Here is a 19,314-nt window from a genome sequence, read left to right on the forward strand (position 1 = left end):
AGAATTGCTCTGGTAGAAGCATCATCAATTGGGACTAATGGGGACATAGACAGTAAAAAATGGAAAGATGCCTTTTATAAGGAGGAAGCAGACTGAGAAAACTGCTCACATATAAACTCGATTTTCTTATGGAATAGGAAGGATGATTCAGAGTGTAACCAAGAGCTTTGACACTGGAGCTGAAACCACAATGATCGATTCTCTGGCACCTGGACTAAGTTCTAATCAACCTACATCTGTTGGATTTCAGGATTGTCTCTGCTGTATGCCTCCCATTTTCACTTGTTTTGAAGAGGAGCAACTCTAGTCTTTCTCAACATTGTATGCAGGATATATATAGGAGGCAGTTAACTTGCCTCTTTAGTTTATGTATTTGCTATGTAGGAAAGGGATAGCAGAGAGAGACCAATTAGATAAATCAAGAGGCCCTTAAGATAGTCCAGGCAAGAGATGATGGTGGCTTGGAGTAGGTAGCAGTAAAGAAAATGAGTAAGTGGAAGAGATTCAGAATATATTTTGAAATTAGAGCCAATGGGCTTTGCTGATACACTGGAAATGGGACATAAGAGGAATAGAAGAATTGAATCACATTCAACCCTTCAATCTTTAGCTTGAAGAGTTGGGCTAATAAGTCTTCCTTAAACCCCTTTTGTTTGTCCTCTTTCAGAGGAAAATTTTAAAGCGTGACCTACACTGCTCTCCCCAATTTCTCACCTCCCACTTCCCATTCCACTCCTATCTAGTCTCTGCCTACTACGAGTCTACAAAAAATGCTGCTGAAAATATCACCAATAGCCATCATGTCTTAAAATCCAATGGATACTTTTAAATCATTTTTTACGTGATCGCTCTATTTTATTTGGTACAGGTATCCGCTGCCTTTGAAATGTTGGTTCCCTGGCTTTTTTGAACCACGTACTTTTCTGACTTTCTGCTACCTCTCTAATTACTCCTTTTCAATCTTCTTTTCTGGCTTCTAACTCTTCATGTAGCTCTGTACGTAGCTCTGGCTGACCCTTTTCTTGCCTTACTCCATACTCTTTCAATCTTAGAACTCCATGGCCAGGTGCAGTAGTTCACACCTGTAATCCCAGCACTTTGGGAGGCCAAGGTGGGCAGGTCACTTGAAACTGGGAGTTCAAGACCAGCCTTGCCAACATGGTGAAACCCTGTCTCTACTAAAAATACAAAAATTAGCTGGGCGTGATGGCATGCACTTGTAATCTCAGCTACTGAGGGTGGGAGTGGGGCAGCTAAGGCATGAGAATAGCTTAACCCAGGAAGCAGAGGTTGCAGTGACCCAAGATTGCACCACTGAACTCCAGTCTAGGTGACAGAGCAAACCTCTGTCTCACAAGAAAAAAAAAAAACAACTTAGAATTCGTAAGTCCACATCTCCTGGCCAGACTTGCCTTCTGAGCTTCAGTCCTGTATATTCAGGAAATCTCATAGACACCTCAAACTGAACATGTCCCAAACAGAATTTATCATCTTTTCCCACCAACTTCCTCGTCCTCCAGTGCTCCGAGTGTCTGTAAGGAAATACCATCCACCCAGCTGCTAAAGCCAGAAAATTCAAAGTCTACTTGACTACTCACTCTCCCTCACATATACACACCCATAAAATACTCATCATTAACTTCCACCATTTTCACTTCCTGGATCACTCATTTTCAAATCTGTCCACTTCTTTTCATCCGTACTGCTGCCTCTGCAGTCCAAGCCATCATCATGTCTTACCTGGACTTTTGCAACAGCCAACTTCTCTGGCCTCCTTGCATTCACTTTGGCCCTTCTTCATGCTATGGCTAGAATGTTCTTGTTCAAACACAAATAGGACCATGCATGTTTTTAGTTTAAAGTCCTTCAGTGGTCTCCCTTGGAATAGATTACACAATCTTTAATATAGCACACAAGATTATGCAGGATCTGGGCCCTGCTATTTATTTTGCCCAAGTCTCATCCCATTTCCCTTTATTCTCTGTGCTCAGCCACATTAATCTTTTCTCAATTCCTTGAACCTACCATGCTGTCTCTTGCCTTTGGGACTTCATACTTTTTCTCTCTGCTCTGTTCTTTTGTCTGGCTAACTCATACTCATCCATCAGATCTCATATTAACTAGCATTTCCTCAGGGCATCCTGCCCTAATCCTTCCAGATTAAAATCAGCTCACCCTGTTACGTTTCCTTAGCCTTTTGAACTTCTGCTTGGCAGCACTTGCTTATTATTCTTGTAATTATTTAGTATACTATTTTCTTGGTTTCTGTCTTTGTCACTAGATGGTTAGCTGCAAAATGACGGACTGTTCCTGTTTTATTCACCATTGTATCCACAGTGTTCAGTACTGCCTGGCATGCAGTTAGATGCTTACTAAGTGTTTGCGGTCTTAGGGCATAGTGAGGGAAGACTTAAGTAGCACTGGACTTTGGGCACAGGCTAGAACTGTCTGTGACTACACCCACCCCCCCTTTTCCCCTAAGAAAACTTGTAAGAGTCAGGGGAAATGGAATTATTCTATGATTTCATGGACTGCCTATGACAACATGATAAAATATTCATTATAATTCTACTTATTAGAGTGAATAATTAGAAAAAAAACCCTAAATGTCCAACAATGGGAGAATGCCTTAATATATTACATGAGTGGTTTTTAAAAAGTATTGTTTAATATAGTTAATCCTTAGGCTAGGCGCAGTGGTTCACACCTGTAATCCCAACATTTTGGGAGGCTGAGGCAGATGGATCACTTGAGGCCAAGAGTTCGAGACCAGTCTGGCCAACATGGTGAAAACTCATCTCTACAAAACATACAAAAATTAGCCAGGCATGGTGGTGCACGCTTGTAGCAAATAGCTACTTGGCAGGCTGAGGCATGAGAATCATTTAAACCTGGGAGATGGAGGTTGCAGTAAGCCATGATGGCACCACTGTACTCGAAGCCTGAGTGAAAGAGCAAGACTCTGTCTCAAAAATAAATAAATAAATAAATAATAATAATAATGATAATGTAGTGAATCCTTAATTTTCAAGTAAAACATTGCATGGGGCCCTGATATGTAAAATGCATTAAAATGAAGCCAGTCATTGTTTGAAGGATGGGACAGAGCTTAATCTCTTGGACCTCCCCAGCTTTTCCTTTCCCTTTCCTTTTTCCATTTTTCTGTCTCTCTTCCCCTACATCTTGAAGGCTTTCCAATCCCTGCCCCTGTTTTCACTTTTATTTATTTATTTTTTTTTATTTTTATTTTTTTGAGACAGAGTTTCACTCATGTTACCCAGGCTGGAGTGCAATGACGCGATCTCGGCTCACCGCAACCTCCGCCTCCTGGGTTCAGGCAATTCTCTTGCCTCAGCCTCCTGAGTAGCTGGGATTACAGGCACACACCACCATGCCCAGCTAATTTTTTGTATTTTTAGTAGAGACGGGGTTTCACCATGTTGACCAGGATGGTCTCGATCTCTTGACCTCGTGATCCACCCGCCTCAGCCTCCCAAAGTGCTGGGATTACAGGCTTGAGCCACCGCGCCCGGCTGTTTTCACTTTTAAAACCAGGGCATTATTTCGGTCATAAGTTTCCATGAGGCACTTAAAATGCTTTGTTGTGTTGTTGCTGTTAAACTGGCTGTTGGAAACAGATGCTTGGTGTCACAAAGAAAATTAGCACTGAAACAAAGGATATCTCAGTGAGGCGATCTTTACTTTCTGCAGAAAGGGTGCTCCTGTTAGCTATCTTGCCACGAGAGTACAATGAACAAAGGAAAAGCGGATATATTTATCTTTTACACATTTGGAGTTGTCTTTACTGCTGTGTCTGATCTCTGTTGGCTGGAGCTAGACCTCACAATCTAAAACTGAACCTGATTGGCTAATAACTTAAAACTTTCTTGCATAGGTAAAAGCAACGGAGAACAAAAAGGAAGGGGCATAGTCTGCAAGCTGGAACATGCCTGTGAGCACGCACGTCCAGCACAGATATTTTGGTTAAAGTAGAAGGACATAGAATGTACTACGTGCCTGTGAGCATGTCTAACAGCTACATAGGATAGGGCTTAACAAAGAGGTACTAGCAAGAAGGCTTTGAAGAAAGTTAGTCTTTAAAAGAGACTATTATTTCTAACACTTATTATTATTATTCTTTAACATGAAAGGAAACTTTGAAGAGGAACTTTTCTACTTCCTACACTGGCTCAAGTTGGTTTTCTGTTACTTGTAATTTTATTTTGTTTTGCTTTTTGAGACAGGGTCTCACTCTGTCACCCAGTCTGGAGAGCAGTGGCGAGGTCTTGGCTTACTGCAACCTCCACCTCCTGGGTTCAAGCAATTCTCCTCCCACCTCAGCCTCTGAGTAGCTGGGACTACAGGTGCGCACCACCATGCCCGGCTAATTTTTGTATTTTTTGGTAGAGACAGAGTTTCACCTTGTTGGCCAGGCTGGTCTCGAACTCCTGACCTCAAGTGATCCACCTGCCTCAGCCTCCCAAAGTGCTGGGATTACAGGAATGAGCCACAGTGCCCAGCTTGTTACTTGTAATTAAGAAAAACCCTTAAACAATACTGTTGCAGCTTGTGATTCAGTTATGTAATGGAGCACTGGTTCTGGACTCAGAAAACTCTGGTTTCAAATCTAGGTTCTGACTTTGAACAAGTTAATCACTTTTTTAAATTACAGAGGCGGTGGCTTACACCTGTAATCCCAGAACTTTGGGAGGCTGAGGTGGGTGGATCATGAGGTCAAGAGATCAAGACCATCCTGGCCAACACGGTGAAACCTCGTCTCTACTAAAAATTAGCTGGATGTAGTGGCGTGCACCTGTAATCCCAGGTCCTCAAAGGCTAAGGCAGGGGAACCGCTTAAATCCAGGAGGCGGAAGTTGCAGTGAGCTGAGATCGCGTCATTGCACTCCAGCCTGGCGAAAGAGCAAGAGACCGTCTCAAAAAAAAACCAAAACAAAACAAAACAAAAAACCTTTTTAACTTGTTTTCCCATCTGCAAAGGGGATAATACCTAGCTTTCTCCATTCAAAAACAACAACACTAATATGTTAAAAGACCCAGTACTGAGCAAGCTCTCAAGAAATGTTAAATAAATAAGATTAAAATCTTATTCAGAACCTCCCCTATCCCCTCCAACTTGAAGGAGTGAATAACTGAATTCAGTGTAGCCAAAATTAGCAAGGCTGCCATCTTGTGGTGACTTACTGGCACATTGTCCAATGTCATTGAGCAGAGTTGAAGCAAGATGTTCTAGAAACCAAAAAAAAGGATAGCTGACGTACCAGAGAGGCATTGGAATAAAGATAATAACAAAGACTGAACTTTTAGAAACTGGCATATGCAGCAGAGAGTCAGAAAAAGGGACATAAAGAAGTGGCTGATGAAGGAGAAGCAAACAAATGTACAGTAGTTCAGTGTATCACTCCAGCCAGAGTTGCCTTACATATTAGAGTTGATAATTAACAGGATCTTACTTCTTCTTCTTTTTTTGGGGGGCGGGGAATGGGTCTCGCTCTGTCACCCAGGCTGGAGTGCAGTGGCGCAATCTTGGCTCTGCAACCTCTGCCTCCTGGGTTCAAGTGATTCTTCTGCCTCAGCCTTCCAAGTAGCTGGGATTACAGGCATGTGCTACCACGCCCAGCTAATTTTTGAATTTTTCATAGAGGTGAAGTTTTGCCATGTTGGCTGGCTAGTCTCAAACTCCTGACCTCAGGAGATCTACCCACCTCAGCCTCCCAAAGTGCTAGGGTTATAGGCATGAGCCACCATGCTGGCCAGATCTTACTTCTTTTTTCAAGACTTCAGAAGCCATTAACAAAGCCAGCCAAAACCATAATCCTTTTAATACCATTGCCCCCATGCCACAGCTCAACAGTGCTCCTTCTGGAGGCTCGAGGGGAAAATTTGGCCTTGGTCACATCACTGTGACCTCTGCTTTCATTGTAATATGGCTTCTTCTGGCAGGGTGCAGTGGCTTACGCCTGTAATCCCAGCACTTTGGGAGGCCCAGGTGGATGGATCACAAGGTCAGGAGTTCAAGACCAGCCTGACCATGATGGTGAAATCCGTCTCTACTAAAAATGTAAAAATTAGCCGGACATGATGGTGCATACCTGTAATCCCAGCTACTCAGGAGGCTGAGGCAGGAGAATCACTTGAATCCAGGCGGTGGAGGTTACAGTGAGCCAAGACTGGGCCACTGCACTCCAGCCTGGGTGACAGAGGAGATTCCGTCTCAAAAAAAAAAAAAAAAATATATATATATATATATATATGTTGCTTCTTCTGAGCTTTGTCTGACCTCTGAGCTTCTGGTCGCTGACTCTCCTTTTCTCTTATAAGAATCCATGTGATTACATCAGTCCTACCTGGATAATCTAGGATAATCTCCTCATCTCAAGATTCTTAATTTAGCCGGGCGCGGTGGCTCACGCCTGTAATCCCAGCACTTTGGGAGACTGAGGCGGGTGGATCATAAGGTCAAGAGATCGAGACCATCCTGGTCAACATGGTGAAACCCCGTCTCTACTAAAACTACAAAAAATTAGCTGGGCATGGTGGCGCGTGCCTGTGATCCCAGCTACTCAGGAGGCTGAGGCAGGAGAATTGCCTGAACCCAGGAGGCGGAGGTTGCGGTGAGCCGAGATCGCGCCATTGCACTCCAGCCTGGGTAACAAGAGCGAAACTCTGTCTCAAAAAAAAAATAAATAAATAAATAAATAAATAAATAAAAGATTCTTAATTTAATAACAACTGCAAAGTCCCCTTTGCCATATATGGTAAGATAGTCACAGGTCCCAAAGATTAGGATGTGCACATCCTTAGAGCACCATTATTCTGCATGCCACAGTGCATTTTTCTCAACTCTACATTCAGTGACATAGCTTTGGTAGCTAATAATTGACTGTAGTGGGAGTATTTACACCACAAAAATTGCCAATTGCTACAAATCAAGGCTGTCCCCATGGAAAGTCTGATGTTAAATTTTACCTGCACTGGTTATGATGGTTAGGTTGGGTAAATGGTTATATTTTCAAGGTAAAAGAGAACTGTCAGTATACAATAGTGTGTAGAATTATGCATATAATCCAGAGAATACTAGGGGTACCTCCTCAGGATTCTACTAGGGATCTTACTAGGGATTCTCTTCAGGAGGATCACCTGGAAGACAGATTTCGGTGAGGCGAAATTGCCCCACAGCACTCCAGCCTGGGTGACAGAGGGAGCCTCCATCTCAAAAAAAAAAAAAAAAAGCAGCAGCAGCCAGGGGAGGTAGCTCACACCTATAATCCCAGCACTTTGGGAGGCTGAGGTGGGTGGATCACCTGAGGTCAAAAATCTGAGACCAGCCTGACCAACATAGTGAAAAACCCCATCTCTACTAAAAATACAAAAAATTAACTGGGCGTGATCGTGGGTGCCTGTAATCTCAGCTACTCTGATGGCTCAGACAAGAGAATCATGTGAACCCAGTGGAGGTTGCAGTGCCCCAAGATCATGCCATTCTACTCCAGCCTGGGAGATAGAGCAAAACTTCATCTCAAAAAAAAAAAAAGAAAAAGAAAAAAGGAAGTTCAGTCCATAGGCTACAGAATATTAAGGCAGGATTATTATGAACTGGAGAAAGAATGAACATTATCAGAGATTCTGGATTTATTGCTGGATTAAGTCACTGATAAGAATTTGAGATAATTTCTTTTTGGGGGGAAGGAGGTGAGTATAGACAGTACAATTTAGGTTATAAAAGGGAGGGGTTGTTTTGGGGTTTTATTTTGTTTTTTGAAGTGTTAAGTATAGAAAGAATGGTGTATTTTGATGTCAGGAAGTCACAAGAGTTTATTAGTGGACACCTATCATTCTTATTGGACACTCAGCATCTGTGTCCCCTTTGTATGTTTGGACAATATCCCAAACATGAGAGACAGAGAGTGAGCACGCACCTTACACTGTCCAAGCGGCAATGCTTACTTGTCACTTTCCTGATGTAGCGGACTTAGCCAATTCCATTCTTTTTAATTTGGGTTCCCTGATACCAGTAAGTTAGAGAAAAGCTAATTTGGGTTTGTTAATGAGTGGTTACTGTTATGGACATTGGGCTCAGGCCCTTTACGGGCCCTCAAAAACACCACAAAATGCATCTCAGATGTGTTCCTCTCAGGGGCAAAAAAGCTGAAGTATTTGCTGTTAGATCTGGCTTTGAGACAGGAAGCAGGGCATGCTGTGTGGGTCCCTTAGAAAACGTCAGCTTTCCCATTTCAAACGCTGCACATTTCCCTTCCTCTTTCCTTGATGGTGCTAGGGCTGCAACAGCCAACTTGCAACTACAAGGGTAAGGTGAAGTGAATCACAGAAGTACCAGCTCTGACATTACTGAGCCAATAAAACTGCCTACCTTCATTTTTCTTATATGTGAGAAAAACTGACTTTAAAAGTTACTACAGTTAAGTTTTCTGTTATCTGTGGGCAGTAGGTTTATTTGGTCTCATTTATAGCCAAGGGCACAGGCCCAATTTTGCTTTTGTGGATTTATTTATTTTTCCTTGAGATAAGGTCTTACTGTGTTGCCTAGGCTGGTCTTGAACTCTTGGGCTCAAGTATTCCTACCAACCTGGCCTCCCAGAGTGCTGGGATTACAGGCATGAGCCACTGTGCCTAGCCTAACTTTGAATCCAAAGGTAGCAATACAGGCCAGGTGCAGTGGCTCACAGCTGTAATCCCAGCACTTTGGGAGGCCAAGTTTGGAGGACTGCTTGAGGCCAGGAGTTCCAGACCAGCCTGGGTAACATAGCAAGATTCCGTCTCTAAAAATAATACAAAAAGTAGCTGGGCTTGGTGGCATGTGCCTGTAGTTCTCCTCTGGAAGCTGAGGTGGAAGGATCACTTGAATCCAGGAGTTCATGGCTGGAGTCAGTTATGATTATACCACTGTACTGCAGCCTGAGTAACACAGCAAGATTCTGTCTTGAAAAAAAAAACAACAGGCAGGGTCGGTGGCTCACGCCTGCAATCCCAGCACTTTGGGATGCCAAGGTGGGTGGATCACCTGAGGTCAGGAGTTTGAGACCAGCCTGACCAACATGGAGATACCCTGTCTCTACTAAAAATACAAAAAATTAGCTGGATGTGGTGGTGCATGCCTATAATCCCAGCTACAGGGAAGGCTGAGGCAGGAGAATTGCTTGAACCCAGGAGGTGGAGGTTGTGGTGAGCCCAGATCGCACCATTGCACTCCAGTCTGGGCAAAAAAAAGTTAGCAATACAAAGAAGCAGGGGCTGTGGGAAAACTTTCTGGGGATGGGGACAGTAGTAGTAGTAGTTCTGGTGGCACCAACTAGTGTGTTGACACTTTAGACCTTATTTTGCTTTCTGGTGGCCTTTGCCAGGGAAACAGACAATAGATTCTCTGTACTGAATAATAATTGTTAGTACTCATTGAGTGTTTACTGTGAGCCAAGTGTTTTATTAGTTTTCTGTCCTAATTTCTATCAGCCATTTAAGATGGGTATTAATATCTTCTCTGAGGTTAAATGAGGATAACTCCAAGATCACACAGTTTGTAAGTGGCAGAGTTGGCATTCAGTTTCACAGTGACCCCAAAGCCAGATCTTAATCATATTTTTATATTGCTGCTATTTCTTTTGTCAACTCCTAATTTTTGGACCTAAGACCCTATCTCAGGATGAAATCTGGGGCCATACCCTTGGAGGGGAAGAAAGACAGGGTCACATAGACTGTTGTCTGTCATTAGCCCATTTGGCAGGGTGATATAGGATCTGCCCAAATGTAGACAGGCTCTGAGCCAGGTTGCACAGATGCAGGCGGTCCTCTGAGTCAGTCTGGGAAAGGCTCCAGATGAACTGCCAGACTTCTGTGTCTGAAACCCTGAGAGATAAAGAGGAAGCTTGGGTGGCTCCCTCAGAGACAGAGTGATTCTGCAGGTTCAGAATGTGCTGAAATCCAGGCCATAACGAAGTGGCAATAATACATGAAGAGGGGGCACATGTGAGAATCAATCAGCTCTCTCCTGGCAATTCTTGGTTGTAAATTGATAATTGCCTTCCTTCTTCTCTTTCTCTTCCCAGACTGGATTTTGAGGACTGAGGCTCAAAACCCCCAAACCCAGATCCAATCCTTTTCACACCTTCCATTTACCCACATGCTAAGACTCAGAGCCACCTTGGCCCCTCTCACTCTTTTTATTTAGTCAATTTTTACTATAATTGTTTATTATCAATTTTTGCCAAACAAGGACTTATTGAAACAACTTACAAGAGAGGAAGATATTAAAATATAATTGCACAAATAATTAATGAGGATTGTAATACCTACCATGAAGGAAAAGCAGGATTGAATGAGAGTGTATACATGTGTCTTAGTTCATTCTTGCTGCTATAGCAAAATACCTAGACTAGGTAATTTATAAATAATATAAATTTCTTTCCTTTCTAGACTGGGTAATTTATAAATAAAACAAATTCCTTTCCTCTCTCTTTTCTTTCTTCCTTCCCTTCCTTCCTTCTCTTTCTCTTTTTGCTTTCCTTTCCTTCTTTCTCTCTTTTTCTTTCCCTCCCTCCCTCCCTTCCTTCTCTTTCTTTCTTTCACAGAGTCTTGCTCTGTCACCCAGGCTGGAGTGCTGTGGTGCAATCATGGCTCACTGTAACCTCTGCCTCCTAGGTTCAAGCAATTGTCCCGCATCAGCCTCCCGAGTAGCTGGGATTACAGGCGCCCAACACCACGACCAGCTAATTTTTTTTTTTTTTTGGTAGAGATGGGGTTTCACTATTTTGGCCAGGCTGGTCTTGAACTCCTGACCTCAGGTGATCCACCTAGCTCAGCCTCCCAAAGTGTTGGGATTACAGGCATGAGCCACTGCACCCGGCTTATAGTGAAGCATTTTACAAAGCGGTTTCATATATATTACTGCTTCTATTTCTCATTACGGCCCCATGAATAATCCCCATTTGATAGATGAGGAAATTTTCTTCCTTCTCCTTCCTGCTTCCTCTTCTCTCTCTCCTTCCTCTAAAATGCATGTATGTATAGTCGATGTTCCTTCTGTCCCTAATCCAGAAAGAGATTTAGAAGAACTAATGTAGAGTCAAAGATTACGTCCTAATAGAGTTTGTGTGTGAAAGAGACAGTATTTTTAAATGTCAATATCTAAAATATACTGACTTTTATACCGTGTATTTTCTTATGTTGTCATATTCTTTTAAACATGCTGGGAGTCATACAGTTAGGAAGAGGCCCAGTAACCCGTCCAAAGTAACCTGACCAAGACTGACCCCTGCTAGAGGGCCTATGCCAGCACTGGAAATCAGTGTTTCTCTCCAGATCCAGAGGCATTCACTGATTCGAATGACTCCAGTATGGTCTATCACAGGGGCTAAGCTCATGGGATTAGAGTCAGACAGATGTGTTTCCTTCAAAGTTTCAACAGTTACTTTCTGACCTTGGCAAGTTATTCAGCTTCCTCATTTGAAAACCAGAGGACATAATGGTACCTACCACCGAGAGTTGCTATTAGGAGTAAATGAAAATACGCCTGAAGCACTCAGCATGGGCCTGGCAAGTAGTCAGCGTGCAGTAAATGGCAGTTGTTATTATAAGAATTTTACTTGTTGAATGACTCCGGCATATAACGCCTGCATTCAACTTGAAACACGGAGCTGTCACATTAGTTCATCTGAAGGGGCGGGAACTGTGGCACTCGCCAATTTTTTCTAGAAATAAATCTTTGTGGGAGGATAATGACCGGTTGGAAAGCGTTGAGTCTTGAGGGAACAAAGATCGGATCTCCAGTCCCAAGGAACCGAAGCCTCCCCTGCGAGCGGCGGAACCTCCCACTGACCGAGTAGCAGCCGCCTGGGCCCGCCCAGCCCCGGGCGAGACTCTCAGAAACCAGATCTCAGCGGAGTGGGTGCAGGATCTGCTCTAATTTTGCTCATCTTATTCTAGGGAACCACACCCCGCGCGCCAGGAGGAAGGGCTCCAAACCACAGGGCGGAGGCTTCCGCGCGGCCCCAGACCTGACCATCTATGGTCACAAAACACACCGAGCAAACAGGAAGCAGGGCGAGAGCGGAGGGTTCCCTACCTTCCCGACCCCGGGACTGCCAGCCGAACTGGCGCTGGCCCACTGCGCCCTTACTGACCCCTACGCCCCACGCCCCGCGCCCAGTCTCCGCAAGTCCTCCCACAACAATGTCCAGACTAATTGCCTTCCCACGTCACAAATGGGGAAACGGAGGTACGCACGCCCAGAGACGGGAGGAGCTTGGCCTCGATCCCCACCGAGAGCTGACGGCCGCCCAGACGGCCGCCCGGACTGCCGCCCTCAGAGAATCCTAGACCCCAGTCCTTCCAAGACCCTTTGCCGACTGCAGCGGAAAGAAACCGGCGTCTGCCACTGAGACCAAACTGACAGAGGAACTGGCCACTCTGATGTCCTTTCCGGAGGGGAGCTTAGCCAGGGACTTTTGCCCTTCCCGGCCCGGGCCTCTGGGGGCGATTCCGGCTAGGTACCACGGGCCGAGGGCGTGGCCTCGCTTGTGAGCCCGCCCTCTCCGCGTGGCTCCCGCCTTGAGGGCGGGGCTCTTTCCCAAGTGCCCTCTGGGCGAGCCTGGACGCTCTCTCCCGGGCGTGGCGAAGAGGGGCGGAGTCACGAGCGCGGCAATGAGACTTCCTGCCCATTCGCTGGCTAGCCTAGCGCTTTGGCCGACGGCTCATTTCCGGTGGGGGTGCCGCGCCCAGTGAGGGCCCGGAAGTGGGTCGCGCGGAGATTGCTGGGCGGTTCTTGCCGGAAGTGGAGAGCCGCTGATCGCAGTCCGGAGGTGAGGCAGAACTCTGAGGTGAGGGTGTGCGGCTGGGTAGGGACTGGGGTCCCCTCTGGGGCCCATCGGCCTCTGGTGTTATTAATGGCCGTTCTGGCCTACGAGCATGTCGTGAGCTCTGCTGAGGTGGCCGGGGCTGAGGCCCTTAGGCCGACCCGGACTCCTGGGCGCGGTCTCTTGAGGTGGGGCCGGGGTGAGCTGCTGAGTCCGGTTGCCCCGGGGAGGCCCCTCAGCTCGATTTCGCAGCGCTGCCCATCATCTTCAGCGGAGGCCTGATTCTAAGGTGCTCTGACTGGAAGGAACCTCCGAGATCGGAGAGTCTTCCCTGTCCCCTGCTGACGCTCCCATTGCACTGATGGGTAAATTGATCCCCAGAGAAGAGGCTAGTCTGAGATATATAGCGAGTGAGGAAAAGAATCGGAATTATGATCCTAGTTCCTTAGATGACCAGCAGTTCCTTCCCCTGTTCTCGGAACCTCTCTAACTTGGGATCGTCTTCCGGTCGGTGTTGCCCCGGAGGCTGCTGCAGGTTAAAGGCCACCCACTGCGTGAAACCTTTTTTTCCCCCTCTTCCCAAATTGAGCGATTTGGAATGTCTAGGGAGTTTTTAAAAGAGAGGCGGGCAAGTCCTTGTCTTTACAGGCAGATAGCTTCCTTTTCCTCCTCAGCTACTGCTCTTATTTTGAAAAGCCGGGCTAACTTTATTGAAGGCGTGTACTTCTGGACCTGAAATCAGACGGCTCAGGTTTGGTCTGGCCTCTGTGCTAAGTGTCTGTGACCATAGGTGCTTTATTTAACTTCATTGAGCCTCCTTTTGTTCATCTTTTCAGTGGAGATCTCTGCTGACCCCACAGGATTAAATTCACCGTAACAAATTGTGTTTATTCTGTGCCAGGATTTTACCAGATGCGGGGAATGCAGTTTTAAAACAAAGCAACATAGACCCTGCTCACATGGAGCCAGTAGTGTTTGCAGGGATGTTTAAGAAGTAATTATAAAAGGGAAGAGCAGGGTGCTTTGAAAGTATGTAACGGGATACAGGAAAAGCCCTTCTGAAGAAGCAAAGTTTTTAAGATGAATTTTGAAGGATGAATAGGAGTGCTTTCAAACAGGGGAATGAGAGCATTTGAGACAGGTTAGCATCAGAACTGTGTCAGCTGGAGCTCTTTGTGGGGATCTCTCTTCAAGTGAAAATTTAGCATTTACCAGACATTTATTAAGACCTTAATATGTATGAGGCACATTTTAATGAGACAGCCTTTGTGGCAGAGAATACAGTTGTTCTTATGGAGTTTACAGTGGGAGAGGAAATAGACAAGTAATTGAGGAATGACTCATAGTGTCATAGTGCATAGCACAGGGCTACAAGAGCATAGAGGAGAAATACCTGAGCCAGGTGTCCAGGCTTCCAGGAGGAAATGGGAGGTTAACTCTTGAAATATTTAGCAATGTAGAGAACCTGGAAGAGGGATTTCCAGGCAGAGAGTACTACAGGTGCAAAGACCTGGAGAACTGGACAGGTGAAAGACCATGACTGGTTCAGTGTGACTGGAGTTCTAGTAATGGTTGGGGAAGTGGAGGAAGTGAGATGTAGTCAGTTCAGTCATATGTGGAGGACATTGTAAGCAATGCTAAGAAATTTGGGTTTTTACCCTGAAAGCTATAGAGATGCCTCCAAGGGTTTTATGCAGGAAAATGATGTCATCAGATTTATATTTTGGAAAGTTCAGTCTTTCAAGTGGGAATGGACCAATCCCTGCGGGGAAGTAAACTGGTGTTTGGAAGCTCTTGCTGTAGGCATGGCCTGAACTAAGACAATGGAAATGGGAATGCTGAGGAAGGATCAGATTTGAGCAATATTAAGAAGATACATCACAGGGTTGAGAAGGAGGAAAAAAAAAAAAAAGATGGAATCCATAGAATTAGAGGCTGATTATGGGAATTAAGAAGTAAGAGTAGGGGCCGGGCGCGGTGGCTCACGCCTGTAATCCCAGCACTTTGGGAGGCCGAGGCGGGTGGATCACGAGGTCAAGAGATCGAGACCATCCTGGTCAACATGGTGAAACCCCGTCTCTACTTAAAATACAAAAATTAGCTGGGCATGGTGGCGCACGCCTGTAGTCCCAGCTACTCGGGAGGCTGAGGCAGGAGAATTGCCTGAACCCAAGAGGCGGAGGTTGCGGTGAGCCGAGATCGCGCCATTGCACTCCAGCCTGGGTAACAAGAGCGAAACTCCGTCTCAAAAAAAAAAAAAAAAGAAGTAAGAGTAGCCTGATTGCCTGGCTTTCTGGCTTAGAGAACTGGGTAATACCATTGAGATAAAGAGTATGAGAGGTAAGTTAGGGAGGAGGTAAATTAGGGAGGTGACGTGGGAGTAAAAAGGTATTTTGAATGTTTTTAGTTTGAGGTGATTGTAGCACATCCTGGCAAAGATGTCTGATAAGGTGGGTCAGCTAAAGGAAGCAGCAAGTGTAAAGATACGGAGGCAGGAGAGGGCCTAAATTGTTCAGTACCATACTGGGGCCTGGAGTTTTGCAGAACACCAGACTGCAAAAAAAAGATAAATGCTGTGCCGGGCACGGTGGCTCACGCCTGTAATCCCAGCATTTTGGGAGGCCAAGGCGGGTGGATCACGAGGTCTAGAGATCGAGACCATCCTGGTCAACATGGTGAAACCCTGTCTCTACTAAAAAAAATACAAAAAATCAGCTGGGCATGGTGGCACGTGCCTGTAATCCCGGCTACTCAGGAGGCTGAGGCAGGAGAATTGCCTGAACCCAGGAGGCGGAGGTTGCGGTGAGCCGAGATCGCGCCATTGCACTCCAGCCTGGGTAACGAGAGCGAAACTCCATCTCAAAAAAAAAAAAAAAAAGATAAATGCCTGACAAGTTGTGAAGGGCTTTTTTTTTTTTTTTTTTTTAAACAGAGTTTCACTCTTGTTGCTGAGGCTGGAGTGCAATGCTCACCGCAACCTCCACCTCCCAGGTTCAAGTGATTCTCCTGCCTCAGCCTCCCGAGTATCTGGGATTACAAGCATGTGCCACCACACCTGGCTATGTTTTTTATTTTTATTTTTAGTAGAGACGGGGTTTCTCCATGTTGGTCAGCCTGGTCTTCAACTTCCAACCTCAGGTGATCTGCCTGCCTTGGCCTCCCAAAGTGCTGGGATTACAGGCGTGAGCCACTGCGCCCGGCTGGTTGCAGTTATTTTTTAGCCTTTAAAAATTGACTTCCTTGAGGCTGAGTTGAAGAGTAGCCTGGTCAACATAGTGAGACCCACGTCTCTATAAAAGAAAAAAAGGTGACTTCCTCCTTTCAGTTTTTTGTGAAGCATTATGAATCAAATATTTTTTTTTTTATACTTAAGCAAATGCAAAGTGTCACTGGAAGTTGAACCTCTGGTTTGAAATTTAATGCTGAGATTTGAAACCTGAGTTCTAGAGCAGTATCTTACCCAATCCTAGTGATTATTGCTTTGAAATGTTGCCATCAGTTTCTTTATTTGTGCTAACCTGGTTTTCATGACCTATACTTCAACTTCTCTATGACAACCAGACTAATCTTTTAAAAGTTCTCTAATAAGTGTGTATACAAAACACATCTCAGCTGGTACAAAAAAGAAGAAGAAAAAAAAAGTTCTCTAATAAGAAGCATTTTCATCTTGTTTCTCTTCACTGACTTCATATTCACAAGGAGTCAATTCTAAACTCTTGTCCATCTTACAGAATTCTCCACAGATCGACCTTTATCTTAATTTTTATTATATGGTACAGGTGACTTTCTAATTCAGAAAGTCCTGAACTAGCATTTTACTTGAATCTTTTGTACTTTCCTACGCTCTTTATTAAATTAAAACAGGGTTTCTCAATGTTGGCACAATTGACATTTTGGGCCATATAATTCTTTATTATGGAGTTGCCCTGTGCATTATAGGATATTAAGCAGCATCTGTCTCTACCCAGTAGATGCTAATTACATTTCCTCAGTTGTGACAACCAAAAATGTCTTCAGACATTGCCATATGTCTCCTGGAGGACAGTATTGCCTCTGGTTGAGAATTGCTGCATTAAAAAGTATCATAGCTATGATTGTACAACGTCCCCAACTAAATTCTGTGAGGGCAGGCCCCATAGCCATACTTAGTGCAGTCAGTGGTACATGATTAGCACTCAGTACCCTTGCAATGAATGAATCATTTATTTTTGTTGACGCCTCAAGAAATTATTGTTCCTTCAAGGAATTTCTGGGTGATCCTTAAAGGACTACTTGCCTCTTTAAGGACTACTTGTCTCTTTTTCCCCCTACAGAGTATGTGATTTTTTTTTTTTTTTTTTTTTTTTTTTAAGTTGAAGCCTCAATTTGTTGCACAGGTTGGTGTACAGTGGTGCAGTCAAGGCCCACTGCAACCTCCACCTGCTGGGCTCAAGTAATCTTGCCTCAGCCTCCTGAGTAGCTGGGACTACAGTTTTTTTTCTTTCTTTCTTTTGTTTTTTGTTTCTTTGAGACAGAGTCTTCCTCTGTCACCCAGACTGGATTGCAGTGGTGCCATCTCAGCTCACTGCAACCTCTGCCTCCCAGGTTGAAGCGATTCTCCTGCCTCAGCCTCCTGAGTAGCTGGGACTACAGACACACACCACCACTACACTCAGCTAATTTTTGTACTTTTCGTAGAGACAGGGTTTTGCCATGTTGGCCAGGCTGATCTCAAACTCTGGGCCTCAAGGAATCCACCCATCCCGGCCTCCCAAAGTGCTGGAATTACAGGCATGAACAAAAGAAAAAAAATTTCTTTTTTTCAGACAGGGTCTCGCTATGTTGCCTGGGCTGGTCTCAAACCCTGGCCTCAGTTGATCCTCTGGCTTCAGTCTCCTGAGTCACTGGGAGTACAGGAATGAGCCACCACACCTGGCAGATGTGATCTTAGAGAAATGCCATTGATTTAAGTACTAGAAGCAAGCTTCATGTTGACAGTATACGTCAGCAGATTTCCCTCTCTGTGTTGAAAATATGTAAATGCCTGTTTTGTTTGCGTTGCTTACATTTAGAGTGCTTGGTTTTAGTGGACAGAGACTTATCATTTATTTTAAAGTTGCATATAGGCCGGGCATGGTGATTCACTTCTGTAATCGCCGCACTTTGGGAGGCCAAGGCGGACAGATCACCTGAGTTCAGGAGTTCAAGACCAGCCTGGCCAATATGGCAAAACCCCATCTCTACTAAAGATACAAAAATTACCCCGGTGTGGTGCCATGCACCTGTAATCCCAGCTACTAGGGAGGCAGAAGCAAAAAAATCACTTGAACCCGGGAGTTAGAGGTTGCAGTGAGCTAAGATCGCACCACTGCATGATCTGTTCCAGCCTGGGTGACAGAACAAGACTCCATCTCAAAACAAAAACAAAACACTAAAGTTGCATGTAGTTAATGGAGTATTCACATTTATTGTAGTTGATAAAATTGTACAGTCATGCATTGCTTAAATGACAGGGATATATTCTGAGAAATTTGTCATTAGGTGATTTAATCATTGTGGGAACATCATAGAGTGTACTTACACAAATTTAGGTGGTACTGCACATCTAGGCTATGTGGTGTAGCTTATTGCTCCTAGGCTACAAACCTGTATAGTGCCTTACTGTATCTGATATTGTAGGCAGTTTATAATATAATGTAGGTATTTGTATATCTAAACATTTTTAAAGTACAGTAAAACTATGATATTATAATCTTATGGGATCTCTAAGATCACATCTGCCGGGTGTGGTGGCTCATTCCTGTACTCCCAGTGACTTAGGAGCCTAAGGTATAGGTGATGAAAGCCAGGTCAGCACAAATAAAGAAATTGATGGTAACATTTCGAAGCAATAATCACTAGAATTGGGTAAGATGCCGCTCTAGAACTCTCAGATTTCAAATCTCAGCATTAAATTTCAAACCAGAGGTTCAATGTTGTATATGTGGTCCATATTGACCAAAATGTCATTATGTAATGCATGACACTAGTTTCATAACTTTAATGCAACTGTAGCATATACCATGAAATTATTTCTTCTTCATATACTATATGTTAACCTAATAAAAACAAAGTTCTAAAAATATGCTTCAGCTACAGTGTTGCTTTGTTTGCCTTATATTACCAGAACTTTTCCATTTGTTTGCCTTGTATTACCCAAACTTTTCCATTTGGCTGGAAAATAGTTGAAATGTTACTGGAAGGAGAAGGCTTGCTTTTTTTGTTGTTAGTTTTTGTTTTGTTTCGTTTTTTCCTCCAGAGGGCATTGAAATTCCTATAATTTAATTATGGACTTAAAATCTTTCCATATTTCTACTTGCAGGTGAATCATGGCTAACAACAAATATCATCCTTGAATCTGACTTTACATAAGAGAGAGGGAAATCCTGTTCTATTAAAGCAACTATTCAGGCTGAAATCAGCCAAGGCAGTTTTCCCTTATACACTATAAAACATATAGAAGTAGAAAGGG

At 44.3% G+C, this 19,314-nt stretch overlaps 1 protein-coding gene across 8 annotated transcripts in view; it reads left to right on the plus strand.

Moving 5' to 3' along the window:
* The first annotated feature begins 12,098 nt into the window (after positions 1-12,098).
* Positions 12,099-19,314, plus strand: part of CAP1 (cyclase associated actin cytoskeleton regulatory protein 1) — a 28,159-nt gene continuing 20,943 nt past the window's right edge. For 4 of the 8 annotated variants that reach the window (XM_032247069.1, XM_032247073.1, XM_032247067.1 and 1 more), the window contains exon 1: positions 12,099-12,848. The gene's annotated coding sequence lies outside the window, so the exon portion shown is untranslated. The remainder of the gene's footprint in view (positions 12,849-19,314) is intronic. The other 4 variants (XM_032247068.1, XM_032247072.1, XM_032247065.1 and 1 more) reach the window with 1 other exon arrangement.

The sequence above is a fragment of the Sapajus apella genome, unplaced genomic scaffold (genome assembly GCF_009761245.1).
Source record: "Sapajus apella isolate SASKATOON/1434 unplaced genomic scaffold, GSC_monkey_1.0 scaffold62, whole genome shotgun sequence".
Classification (NCBI taxonomy): Eukaryota; Metazoa; Chordata; class Mammalia; order Primates; family Cebidae; genus Sapajus; species Sapajus apella.